The sequence below is a fragment of the Bubalus bubalis genome, chromosome 3, assembly GCF_019923935.1.
Source record: "Bubalus bubalis isolate 160015118507 breed Murrah chromosome 3, NDDB_SH_1, whole genome shotgun sequence".
Classification (NCBI taxonomy): domain Eukaryota; kingdom Metazoa; phylum Chordata; class Mammalia; order Artiodactyla; family Bovidae; genus Bubalus; species Bubalus bubalis.
The window spans coordinates 155,417,422-155,432,032 of NC_059159.1; positions in this window are offsets into that span (position 1 = coordinate 155,417,422).

Below are 14,611 nucleotides of genomic sequence, written 5' to 3' on the forward strand. Positions count from 1 at the left end.
CCCCGTCCCTGGGATTCTCCAGGCAAGAACACTGGAGTGGGTTGCCATTTCCATTTCCAATGCATGAAAGTGAAAAGTGAAAGTGAAATCACTCAGTCGTGTCCGACTCTTCGTGACCCCATGGACTGCAGCCCACCAAGCTCCTCCATCCATGGGATTTTCCAGGCAAAGTACTGGAGTGGGGTGCCATTGACCAACCTAGACAGCATATTAAAAAGCAGAGACATTACTTTGCCAACAAAGGTCCCTCTAGTCAAAGCTATGGTTTTTCCAGTAGTCATGTATGGATGTGAGAGTTGGACTATAAAGAAAGCTGAGTGCTGAAGAATTGATGCTTTTGAACTATGGTGTTGGAGAAGACTCTTGAGAGTCCCTTGGACTGCAAGGAAATCCAACCAGTGCATCCTAAAGGAAATCAGTCCTCGATATTCATTGGAAGGACTGATGTTGAAGCTGAAACTCCAATACTTTGGCCACCGGATGTGAAGAACTGACTCATTTGAAAGCACCCTGCTGCTGGGAAAGATTGAAGGTGAGAGGAGAAGGGGAGGACAGAGGATGAGATGGTTGGATGCCATCACCATCTCAATGGACATGAGTTTGGGTAAACTCCAGGAGTTGGTGATGGACAGGGAGGCCTGGTGTGCTACAGTCCATGAGGTATCAAAGAGTTGGACACAACTGAGTGACTGAACTGAACTGATAGTAAACTTCACATCTAACACAACCTTTCATCCTCATGTTAGCCCTGTGATGAAATACCTTATCCAATCTGAAAACTATGGCTCTACTCACAGTGATTTGGTATTATTTTCAGCTCTCTGCTGATATCTGATGGATATTTCAGTTTTAGGATATAACTATTTCTTCCTGATACCTGATGAAATATGTTATTGATGTCTTATTAAGAAGGAAATAATAGAGTCTTATCTCTATCAGCTGTATCAGCCGAGACATGCCCCCCATGAACAGTTTGACCTTACAAGAAGGCAAAACAAACATCTATTGAAAATCTCCTCAGAGCCATGTGTGTCATCATCAAACTCTACATCTGGAGGGAACATTCTGCAGAAGAAATGCAATGGATTAGTGTTTTGGCCAAGTGTAAATAAATATTACTAGCCTGAAGTCATTAAAAATATTAATAATTCAAACCTGTTATTCTTATCCCAATCTTCACATTCAAGACCTTCATACATAACAATCACAATTACATTTTAACAAATGTGTCCAGGTATTCACAAAAAGAAGCCTACTTTTTCATCAACAGACTGTCTATTAAAAATTAAAATTGACATCCACTATGGTATTTTTCTGTAGAAGGCAATGGCAACCCACTCCAGTACTCTTGCCTGGAAAATCCCATGGATGGAGGAGCCTGGTAGGTTGCAGTCCATGGGGTCGCTAAGAGTCGGACACGACTGAGTGACTTCCCTTTCACTTTTCACTTTCATGCATTGGAGAAGGAAATGGCAACCCACTCCAGTGTTGGGAACCCACTCCAGTGGAGAATCCCAGGGACGGGGGAGCCTGGTGGCTGCCGTCTATGGGGTCACACAGAGTCGGACATGACTGAAGTGACTTAGCAGCAGCAGCAGCATGGTATTTTTCTCCTATTCTAGTTTCAGTTACTTCTTCTACTTCACTGATCACATTTCTTTCTAGTAGGAATAATAACTAATATATGTTGAGAACTGTCAAGCAAATGTTGTTGTTGTTTAGTTCCTAAATTGTGTCTGACTCTTTTGTGACCCCATGGATTGTAGCCTGCCAGGCTCCTCTGTCCATGGGATTTCCCAGTCAAGAATAGTGGAGTGAGTTGCAATTTCCTTTTCCAGGGAATCTTCCCGGCCCAGGGATTGAACCTGCGTCTTCTGCACTGCAGACAGATTCTTTACCACTGAGTCACCTGCAAGGCCAAATAAATATTCATATTCTATTTTCAGGTGAAACACTTAAGTTTCATGGCCACAGCCACTGATTCATTAAGGAAAATGTTGAGTTTTGAAAGGCTTTCTCACTTCAAATAGCACTACAAAACACAAAATTTGGAAGTCATAAAAATGTAAACATTAATTGCTGTTTCACCATTACCTTATGCAGAAATAGAGGAAAAAAGAGAAATAAAATTATAGTGTATATAAAGTACACAATATGATAATTTAATATACATATACTTTACAAAAGGAGTTCCTCCATCAAGTTAATTAACACATCCATCATCTCATATATTTACTTTTTTTTGTTACTACTGTCTTAGCAAATTCCAATTATATAATATAGTATTAGTAATTATAGTCACCATCTTACACATTAGATCCTCAGAAGTTAGTCATATGATAACTATAATTTGTATACTTTTACCAGTCTTTCCTTATTTCCTCTACCTCCATTCCACTCTGTTTCTATGACTTTGACTTTTTCCTTTGAGATTCCACATATAAGTGATACTATCCCCAGTAGCTCAGCTGGTAAAGAATCTGCCTGCAATGCAGGAGACCACAGTTTGAATCCTGGGTCAGAAAGATCTCCTGGAGAAGGGATAGGCTACCCACCCCAGTATTCTTGGGCTTCTCTGGTGGCTCAGTTGGTAAAGAATCTGCCTGCAATGTGGGAGACCTGGGTTTGATCCCAAGATTGAGAAGATGCCCTGGAGAAGGGAAAGGCTACCCACTCCAGTATTCTGGCCTGTAAAATTCCATGGACAGAGGACCTGGCAGGCTATAGCCCATTGGGTTGGAAAGAGCTGGACATGACTGAGCAATTTTCACTTTTTTTCATGCAATATTAGTCTTTCTCTGCCTGCCTTATTTCACTTAGCAAAATGCCCCTGTTTCATTAATGTTGTCACAAATGACAGGATTTATGTCTTTCATGTTTTCTTCATCTATTCATTGACTGAGGACCACTCAAGTGGTTTTCATATCTTGTGCTAAGTCGCTTCAGTTGTGTCTGACTCTTTGCAACCCCATGGAATCTGTCCATGGCATTCTCCAGACAAGAATACTGGAGTGGGTTTCCATTCCCTTCTCCAGTTCATCTTCCTGATCCAGGGATCAAACCTGTTTCTCTTACATCTCCTGCATTGACAAGCGGGTTCTTTACCACTAACACTGCTACTGTGAATAATGCTGCAATAAACTTGAATGTAAGTATCTCTTTGATAGCTTGTTTTCATTTCTATTGGGTATATACTGAGAAGTAAAATTTCATATGATAGTTCTATTTTTAATTTAAGTCTGAATTTGGCAATAAGGAGTTCATGGTCTGAGCCACAGTCAGCTCCTGGTCTTGTTTTTGCTGACTGTATAGAGCTTCTCCATCTTTGGCTGCAAAGAATATAATCAATCTGATTTCGGTGTTGACCATCTGGTGATGTCCATATGTAGAGTCTTCTCTTGTGTTGTTGGAAGAGGGTGTGTGTTATGATCAGTGCATTCTCTTGGCAAAACTCTATTAGTCTTTGCCCTGCTTCATTCCATATTCCAAGGCCAAATTTGCCTGTTACTCCAGATGTTTCTTGACTTCCTACTTTTGCATTCCAGTCCCCTATAATGAAAAGGACATCTTTTTTGGGGTGTTAGTTCTAAAAGGTCTTGTAGGTCTTCATAGAACCATTCAACTTCAGCTTTTTCAGCGTTACTGGTTGAGGCATAGACTTGGATTACTGTGATATTGAATGGTTTGCCTTGGAAATGAACAGAGATCATTCTGTCGTTTTTGAGATTGCATCCAAGTACTGCATTTCGGACTCTTTTGTTGACCATGATGGCCACTCCATTTCTTCTGAGGGATTCCTGCCCGCAATAGTAGATATAATGGTCATCTGAGTTAAATTCACCCATTCCAGTCCATTTCAGATCGCTGATTCCTAGAATGTCGACATTCACTCTTGCCATCTCTTGTTTGACCACTTCCAGTTTGCCTTGATTCATGGACCTGACATTCCAGGTTCCGATGCAATATTGCTCTTTACAGCCTCGGACCTTGCTTCTATCACCAGTCACATCCACAGCTGGGTGTTCTTTTTGCTTTGGCTCCATCCCTTCATTCTTTCTGGAGTTATTTCTCCACTGATCTCCAGTAGCATATTGGGCACCTACTGACCTAGGGAGTTCCTCTTTCAGTATCCTATCATTTTGCCTTTTCATACTGTTCATGGGATTCTCAAGGCAAGAATACTGAAGTGGTTTGCCATTCCCTTCTCCAGTGGACCACATTCTGTCAGATCTCTCCACTATGACCCACCCATCTTGGGTTGCCCCACGGGCATGGCTTAGTTTCATTGAGTTAGACAAGGCTGTGGTCCTAGTGTGATTAGATTGACTAGTTTTCTGTGAGTATGGTTTCAGTGTGTCTGCCCTCTGATGCCCTCTTGCAACACTTACTGTCTTACTTGGGTTTCTCTTACCTTGGGCGTGGGGTATCTCTTCATGGCTGCTCCAGCAAAGCGCAGCCATTGCACCTTACCTTGGACGAGGGGTATCTCCTCACTGCAGCCCTTCCTGACCTTCAATGTGAGATAGCTCCTCTAGGCTCTCCTGCGCCTGCGCAGCCACGGCTCCTTGGACTTGGGGTTGGTCATCCCGGCCACCGCCCTTGGCCTCGGGCGTGGGGTTGCTCCTCCCTGCCTCTGCCCTTGGCCTGGGCTTGGGGCGTGGGGTATCTCCTCCCAGCTGCCGCTGCCCCTGACCTCGGACGCCAGGTAATTCCTCTTGTCGCTGCCCCTGACCTCAGACGCTGGGTATCTCCTCTGGGCTGCCCCCCCTGACCTCGGACGCGGGGTAGATCCTTTCGGCCATTCCTGCGCAGTCACAGTCTAGTACTCTCGGCCACTGCCCCTGACCTCGGATGTGGGGTAACTCCTCTTGGCCACCGCCCTTCTCCCATGGGGTCCTCCCAGCTTCTGCCCCTGACCTCCAACGTGGGGTGGATCCTCTCAGCCACGCTTTAGCGCGCCCGTCGCAGCCGCCTGCGGGCTAATGAGCTTTATATTGTCACCCTGTTTAACTTATATGCAGAGTACATCATGAGAAACGCTGGATGGGAAGAAACACAGGCTGGAATCAAGATTGCCGGGAGAAATATCAATAACCTCAGATATGCAGATGACACCACCCTTATGGCAGAAAGTGAAGAGGAACTCAAAAGCCTCTTGATGAAAGTGAAAGTGGAGAGTGAAAAAGTTGGCTTAAAGTTCAACATTCAGAAAATGAAGATCATGGCATCCAGTCCCATCACTTCATGGGAAATAGATGGGGAAACAGTGGAAACAGTGTCAGACTTTATTTTTCTGGGCTCCAAAATCACTACAGATGGTGACTGCAGCCATGAAATTAAAAGACGCTTGCAAAAGACACTTACTCCTTGAAAGGAAAGTTATGACCAACCTAGATAGCATATTGAAAAGCAGAGACATTACTTTGCCAACAAAGGTCCATCTAGAGGAGGCTATGGTTTTTCCTGTGGTCATGTATGGATGTGAGAGTCAGACTGTGAGGAAGGCTGAGCGCCAAAGAATTGATGCTTTTGAACTGTGGTGTTGGAGAAGACTAGTCCCTTGGACTGCAAGGAGATCCAACCAGTCCATTCTGAAGGAGATCAGCCCTGGGATTTCTTTGGAAGGAATGATGCTAAAGCTGAAACTCCAGTACTTTGGCCACCTCATGCGAAGAGTTGACTGATTGGAAGACTCTGATGCTGGGAGGGATTGGGGGCAAGAGGAGAAGGGGACGACAGAGGATGAGATGGCTGGATGGCATCACTGACTCGATGGACGTGAGTCTCAGTGAACTCTGGGAGTTGGTGATGGACAGGGAGGCCTGGCGTGCTGCAGTTCATGGGGTCGCAAAGAGTCGGACACGACTGAGCGACTGATCTGATCTGTTTTTTAATTTTTTGAGGACTCTCCATACTGTTTTCCATAGTGACTGCACCAATTTACATTCTCATCAACAGTGTACAAGGGTTTCCTTTTATCTACATCCTCGCCATTTGTTCTTGATTTTTAGATAAACATACTAATAGGTATGATATCTCATTGTGGTTTTGATTTATATCTCCTTGATGATTAGTGATGTTGAGTACCTTTTCATGTATCTATTTATTTAGACATTCATATGTCTATTTAGGTCTTTTGTCCATTTAAAAATTGGGTCATTTTGCTTTTTGCTATTGAGTTATATGAGTTTGCTGTATATTTTAGATATTATGCCCCTTTCAAATATATGGTTTGCAAACATTTTCTCCCACTCTATAAACTGCCTTTTTATTTTGCTGATGGTTTCCTTTGCTGTGCAGGATATTTTAGTTTGGTATAGTTCCACTTTTTAAATTTTGCTTTTGTTGCCTTTGCTTTTAGTCCAAGACCGGTGTCAAGGAGCTTGCCCCATGTGTTTTCTTCTAGGAGTTTTATAGTTTCAGCTGTTGTGCCTAAATCATTAATCTATTTAATCCAGTTGATCTGATTTTTGTGTACACGGGTCCAGTTTCATTCTTTAGCATGAGTATCCAGTTTTCCCAAAACTGTTTATTGAAGAGGCTATTCTTCCCCCTTGTAGAATCCTTGGCTCTCTAGTCAAATATTAGTTGAACTTATATACATTGCTTCATTTGTGGAATCTCTATTCTGTCCCATTTGTCTATATGTCTGTCTTTACGCAAGTACTTTGTTGTTTGATTACTATAACTTTGTAGTATGTTTTGAAATTAAGTAGTGTGATGCCTCAAGGTAATAGTTACTAGAAGGTTGAGCAACCTTGGGCTTCCCTGGTGGCTCAGAGGTTAAAGCGTCTGCCTGCAATGCGGGAGACCTGGGTTCGATCCCTGGGTCGGGAAGATCCCCTGGAGAAGGAAATGGCAACCCACTATAGTACTCTTGCCTGGAGAATCCCATGGGCAGAGGAGCCTGGTGGGCTATAGTCGGACACGACTGAGTGACTTCACTTTCACTTTCTGAGCAACCTTATCATACAAAAATAGAAAGAGTAAACCTCTATCAAGTGTTTTGTATATGCCAGCCACTATATAAAGCTCTATTTACATGTGCCATGCCTTTTCATCTTTTCAAGAACTCTGGGATATAGAATAAATTTTATCCCTGTTTTAGAAATGAGTAAACCTCATTTCAGCTAAAAAATTGTAGGAGGTAAATTCAAATCCAATTCTGTCTGATAACCAGAGTTTATGCTTTTAGCTACTTTAATTAATATAAAATCATAGCAGGTTTAGCACTAAGCATGATTTGAAAGTGTAATTTCTGTCCAGCATTAATTTTCATTCTCTCTTCTCTAGATTATTTATAAAGCCTTATTCTAATTGGCTATATTTAGATCATTTTGTGATCCATTTTCCAGTTTATGCTAATTTATGGCATCCAGCACAGGGACTGGTTTATATAAGTCTCAAAATAGAGTTAATTAATTCAGCCTGAGAACCTTTTCTAATTATTATTCAGTTTTTATGCATCTTTGGAGATAATAAAAAGAATTGTTTATTCAGCACCTACCATAGGATGGTGCTATGTTAGTTAAGATAACTAACATAACATGGGCTTTCCTGGTGGCTCAGATGGTAAAGAATCTGCCTGCAATGTTGGAGACCTGAGTTCAATTGCTGGGTTGGGACGTTCCCCTGAAGGAGGGCATGGCAACCCAATCTAGTATTCTTGCCTGGAGCATCCCCATGGACAGAGGAGCCTGATGTGCTACAGTCCATGGGGTCACAAAGGGTTGGACATGACTGAGTGACTAAGCACAGCACAATACATCTTCATAAAGATATGAAGAGAATATATAACCACTGCCCTCGTAGTTTCATTCTATAACTTCTTGTCCATTGTGCTAGCCAGTAGTCACATGTGGCTACTGAACACCTGAAAAGTATCTAGTCCAAACTGAGACGTGATGTAAGTATAAAATACATCCTGAATTTCAAATATTTAGTCTGGAAAAATGTAAAACATCTTAATATTTTATTAATTACAAACTTAAAATATTTAATTAATATTACTCAATTAAATAGAACTATTATTAAGGTTGGGGTTCCCCAGTGGATCAGCAATAAAGAATCCACCCACAATGAAGGAGATGCAGGCTTGATCCTTTGGTCAGTTGAAAAGATCCCCTGGAGAAGGAAATAGCAACCCAATCCAGTATTCTTGCCTGGGAAATCTCACAGACAGAGGAGCCTGGGGGCCTACAGTTCATAGGGTCGCAAAAGAGTCAGACACGAATTACTGACTAAAAACAACAACAATTTTTATCATTAAAATTAATTGTACTTGTTTCCTGTTTGCTTTTTTTTGACACAACTAACAGAAAATGTAAAATTTCATAAATCACCTGCATTATGTTTTTTTTTTACACAATCCTATTCTAGAGGACAGGAAGAGCATGTTAATGGGAAATTGTAGTAAAGTTTTAAGTTTCTATGATACAGGTATGCAAGGGTTATATGGAACCACAAAAAAGTGTTTCCAAATCAGAAAAGAGAATTCATTAAGACTGCCCATAGAAGGTAACATTTGCTTGCTTATCTTCTTGCTTTCTTTCTAGTTTACATTTGTCCCTAATTCATTAATACCAGTGTTAATGGAGGCTGTGATTTCCTTGTAGAGTATGAAACATTTGGAGTGCTCATGACTGCATTCACTAGCCACAATAGCAGGGCTTTTGATAAACTTCACAGTCTTAGTGGGGAAAAACAAAGTCTAGATGAAGAACATCTTGAAATGTACTCCCAAATTATTTAGCCTTCTCTATAATTTTTGACCACTTCTTTGTATCTCATTATCAAATGTTTCCCATCATTTTTTTTTCAAAAATCTTTCTATTTAAGTATAAATATATACATAAAATTGAACAAATCATGAGACTATACTTGGCAAATTCTCACAAAGGAAATGTACTCTTATATCCAGCACCCAGATCAAGAAACAGAAAGCATCCAGTGTCTTAGAAGCTTCCATGTCCCTCCCAGTCCCTACACCACCCAAAGTCAACAGCCATGTTGACAATACCAGAGATTAGATTTGCCTGGTTTAAGCTCTGTATCATGAAATCATGCAATGTGTATAACACCCTTGTGTTGGCAGCGCTCCAGCATTAGAGACCAGTTACATCCCACTTCTGTCTAAAAAAAAAAGTGAACAATGAATAATCACCACATGTGTAAAAGAGAACAATATGAAAAAGAAAGAACGAGCAAACAAAGATCCTAAAAAGGTGGGGGGAGGGGGGGGCGTGGGGGGGGAATTCAAGGGAAAAAATAACAAAAAAAGATTTACCTGTTTATTAGTTTCAACCAATATACATCTGGGGATACAGATAAATACATATAAGACTAAAATAATTGAAATTCTAAATATTTCATACAGAGATATTTGTGAGAAATTATAAAACAAGAAAAATAGTATAAAATTGGGATAGTCATAGAAAAGAAAAGCTGCTAAAAGACTGAAGCAAAATTACAGAAATGAGTATTTTAATAGAAAAACTAGAAAACACATTTAATAAAATATCCCAGCATGAAGCAAAAAGATAAAGTGATAGTTTATATTAGGTAAAAGATCTAGTATCCCACTAGTAGGATTCCTATAAGAAGAGAACAGGAAAAACTAAGATGAGGAAATGGCTGGAGCCATATTCCACAGTTGCCAAGACTTGGTAAACTTGGAAGGAAGAGCCATGGGGATAGGGTAGAAGTATAAGTAACACTATTTGAAGCCTTCCAGTCCTCTAAGGTGAGATAAGGTTGGTAACTTTCCACAAGCCAGCAGAGATCACAGAAAGCCTGGCTATCTGTTCTGCATGTTTCAAATGGACTGCTGCTCTGGGTGTGATGTGAGAGCAACACTTGTCCATGCTACACAGCAAATCATAGGCATTCTTTATGATGTGAGATCTCATTTCAGCTCTGGGTACAAGCTGCAAGTGACTCTTCCTGCTAAAAGTGTTTAAAACCATCCTCTTATCACAACAATGTACAACAAAACGGGCTGCTACACCACCAAAGACCAGTGGTGAGGGCAAGGGCTGATGGTTTCTACAAAACATCCTGGAGGAAAGGCATTCTTTTTCAGACTCAGATAAACAGTCAGAATGAAGCAACAACAAACCAAATAAAAAAACACTGTTCTAAACAAACACATAGGAAAAGCACTAAGAACTCATTTGGCTTCCCAAGTGGTGCAGTGGTAAAGAATCTGCCTGCCAATGCAGGAGACACAAGAGATGCAGGTTTTATCCCTGGCTCAGGAATATACCCTGGAGGAAGAAATGGCAACCCACTCCAGTATTCTTGCTTGAGAAATCCTATGAACAGAGGAGCCTGATGGGCTACAATCTGTGGGGCTGCAAAGAGTCAGATACCACTGAGCAACTAAGCACACACACAGAAACAATACAGATGATATTGGAGAAAATAAATTACTCATAACTCATATAATGTATTAAAACATCATACAAAACAAATAATGAGTGAAAGAGCTTCCTTTATTTTGCATTCATATCAACTACATTGATAATTGTTGTTTTAGACCAGTTTATGTTTTACTTTTATGTTGGAGTTTGAATTATATCTTGTGAACAATGTTTGTATTATTCTTCTTGCAGTTAGAATATGTAAAAATGAGAACTTTTAAATAACTTTAAAAGTTTAGCCTGGCTTTCCTGTTTTGGTAATTTGCAATAGAGAACGAACAGTGTTCACCATATCTAAAAACTGCACAGTTGGTTCAGAAGTCCTCTCTGCTTGGCTACCTATCAACTTTTTAGAGTTAACCCTAAATTTAAATTTCCTTCTATCTGCATCTATCACAAGATTCATTTTTGGAAAATTAAATAACTGGAGAAGATAAATATAAAAATCATTTTATTAATGGCCAAAATTATTAAATAATATGAATCTTGCTTGAAATATATTTTTTTTAAATCCAAATACTCTCTGTGTGCTGTAATCCAGCAATGGCATTCTTAAGAAATCTCACATTACTTAAAAATCACATGAAGAAAGCAATTGTTTCAGTGAAAGAAAGGTTAGGACTAGAGGGTTTCTAGGTTACAATTTCCAGTAGTTGCAAAGTAACACAGGTATGCAATGCAAATTTTATTTCCTAATTTTTCAATGCTATAGCTGATTCATGTTAGCAAAACTTGCAGGAGAAGTGTCTATATTTAGAGAAGCATCTAGGCACTCTTCCTCCTCATTTTCTTGGGCTCCATTCCTTTGACAGACAGCCAAGGAGGCCTGATCTGTCCTGCCTTTTACAAAGAACAAAATATACTCAATATGCTGGCAACATTCTAGGTATTAAATGCATATAAAACATTTCACTTTCTTGTCTCTATGAACTGAGACAGAACTAATAATAATAATAAAACAGTGGACAGTAAGACAATAAGAAGAAAAATAGTAAGAACAGTGGAGCTCTTGGCTTGAACTTTATTTCAGTCCATATTAGAACCCATTTGTCTTTCTTGTTTTGTTTGATAGACTGATAGAGCCAGTCCACCGAGAGTCTATTTGCTTGGGGAAGAATTAGTTACTAGGGGACTGGTTTCCATTAGAATGAATAACATTTATCACATTCATGTGATGGAATATGATTCCAGTAAGAATAAATGAAAATGACAAATATTAATATGGATAAATGTTAAAAATACAAAGTTGAACATTAATTTGGGTTCCTGGACCTAATTCTCCATACACCACAAAGCAATGCTGGGGAACCAGCTGGGTGTCCTACAATTTTAACTCAATTCTGACAGCCTCTATCTGCAGATAGCGTCAGATTCCACAGGTTGAAGGCTCAGTCCCACAGATTGCCCTCTGCTTCACATGCCAGATTATTACTTGTACTTCTGACTGACTGGCTATAAATCAGAGGTTCCCATGACCCCTTCCTTGGGTTGGATGGAATTGCTAGAGCAGCTTATAGAACTCAAGAAGCCGATTTACTCACTAACTTACCAATTTATTACAAAGGATATCAAGGATATGAATCAACAACTAGATGAAGAGATACACAGGGCAAGTTATATGGGAAGGGACACAGACCTGCTATGCTCTCTCCAAGCATGCTGTCCTCCCAGCATCTCCACAAGTTCCCCAGGCTCGTTGAACCCTGTCCTTTGGGTTTTTCTGAAGGCTTCATTATCTAGGCATGACTGATTAAATTATTGACCCTAGCAATTGATAAAACTCCAGCCTCACTCCCCTCCCCAGAAATTAGGAGGAAGGGACTGAAAGGTCCAACCCTCTAATCACGTGGTTGGTTCCCCTGGCAACCAGCCCAGGTGGGATCCAAAAGTCACCTTATTAACATAACAAAAGACACCTTTATTGTTCCCAGCACCTAGCAAATTCTGCGGGTTTCAGTTCTGTGTCAGGACTGGGACAAAAACCAAACATATTTCTTGGTATAAATCAGAACATCACAAACACAAAAGAGCATGTTGAAAAACTATAAAAGTATGATGCATGCCACTTGTTTAAAATTTTAAAATGCAAATGATTACATATGGTTTATGGATTTTTCTAAACAATAATATTACAAGATCAGGGCCTAAAAAGATATACATTCACTTCCAGAGAGTGGTTTTCTCTGAGCCACAAATGCAAGATTGGATAAGGAGAAGACATCAAATGTATCTATAATTATCCCATCCAGTAAAAAAATAAATAAATAAAGCTGGGGAAAAACAGAAGTTTTTTGTAAAATCACAGATTTAAAGCAGAATTTTCCCACAATGAGTCCTAATAATACTCGTTAGGTAGGCCTCTAAAAAATCCTGCAAAGCACAAAATTCCTATAAGAACCAATCAAGGTCATTTGGCTGCTTGGCACACTAGTTTAAAGGTCTAAAGTTAAAGCAAACATATTACAATTAAAACCCAACATATGAGAACCAAATTGTTCTTCACTCTTCTCAACAACCTCAAAACATACAAAATACTCATCGCTAATAAGATCGAAAATTGAGGGGCAATTTAATATTATTGCAGAAGTGGATTAGATGAAATGTACCTGGAGTTGTTTGTGAATTTTAATAGAATTTAGAAATGAAAGAACTTTAGAAATGATCTAGTCCCCTGGTAATTCCTGTCACTTAGGGATCAGAAATGTGGTAATGGAGACAGGGGTGGAAAAGAAGTGATTTTCCAATTACCTATGAAAATTCAGAATTTCTACTTGTTTTGAATTTGTCTGAAATCATACTAATTCTGTGTGGTAACACTGATTAACTTGCGCTGATTGGAAGTGTTGATTGTCCGATCTATTTGTATTTGAGTAACAAACTTCAAGAAAATGAATAATTCTATAATAAAAAACAGTGCTCACAGCAAACATTATCCTCAATGGTGAAAAATTGAAAGCATTTCCTCTAAAGTCAGGAACAAGACAAGGGTGCCCACTTTCACCATTACTATTCAACATAGTTTTGGAAGTTGTGGCCACAGCAATCAGAACAGAAAAAGAAATAAAAGGAATCCAAATTGGAAAAGAAGAAGTAAAGCTCTCACTGTTTGCAGATGACATGATCCTCTACATAGAAAACCCTAAAGACTCCACCAGAAAATTACTAGAACTAATCAATGACTATAGTAAAGTTGCAGGATATAAAATCAACACACAGAAATCCCTTGCATTCCTATACACTAATAATGAGAAAACAGAAAGAGAAATTAAGGAAACAATTCCATTCACCATTGCAACGGAAAGAATAAAATACTTAGGAATATATCTACCTAAAGAATCTAAAGACCTACATATAGAAAACTATAAAACACTGGTGAAAGAAATCAAAGAGGACACTAACAGATGGAGAAATATACCATGTTCATGGATTGGAAGAATCAATGTAGTGAAAATGAGTATACTACCCAAAGCAATCTATAGATTCAATGCAATCCCTATCAAGCTACCAACAGCATTCTTCACAGAGCTAGAACAAATAATTTCACAATTTGTATGGAAAAACAAAAAACCTCGAATAGCCAAAGCGATCTTGAGAAAGAAGAATGGAACTGGAGGAATCAACCTACCTGACTTCAGGCTCTACTACAAAGCCACAGTTATCAAGACAGTATGGTACTGGCACAAAGACAGAAATATAGATCAATGGAACAAAATAGAAAGCCCAGAGATAAATCCACGCACATATGGACACCTTATCTTCGACAAAGGAGGCAAGAATATACAATGGATTAAAGACAATCTCTTTAACAAGTGGTGCTGGGAAATCTGGTCAACCACTTGTAAAAGAATGAAACTAGAACACTTTCTAACACCATACACAAAAATAAACTCAAAATGGATTAAAGATCTAAACGTAAGACCAGAAACTATAAAACTCCTAGAGGAGAACATAGGCAAAACACTCTCTGACATACATCACAGCAGGATCCTCTATGACCCACCTCCCAGAATATTGGAAATAAAAGCAAAAATAAACAAATGGGACCTAATTAACCTTAAAAGCTTCTGCACATCAAAGGAAACTATTAGCAAGGTGAAAAGACAGCCTTCAGAATGGGAGAAGATAATAGCAAATGAAGCAACTGACAAACAACTAATCTCGAGAATATACAAGCCACTCCTACAGCTCAA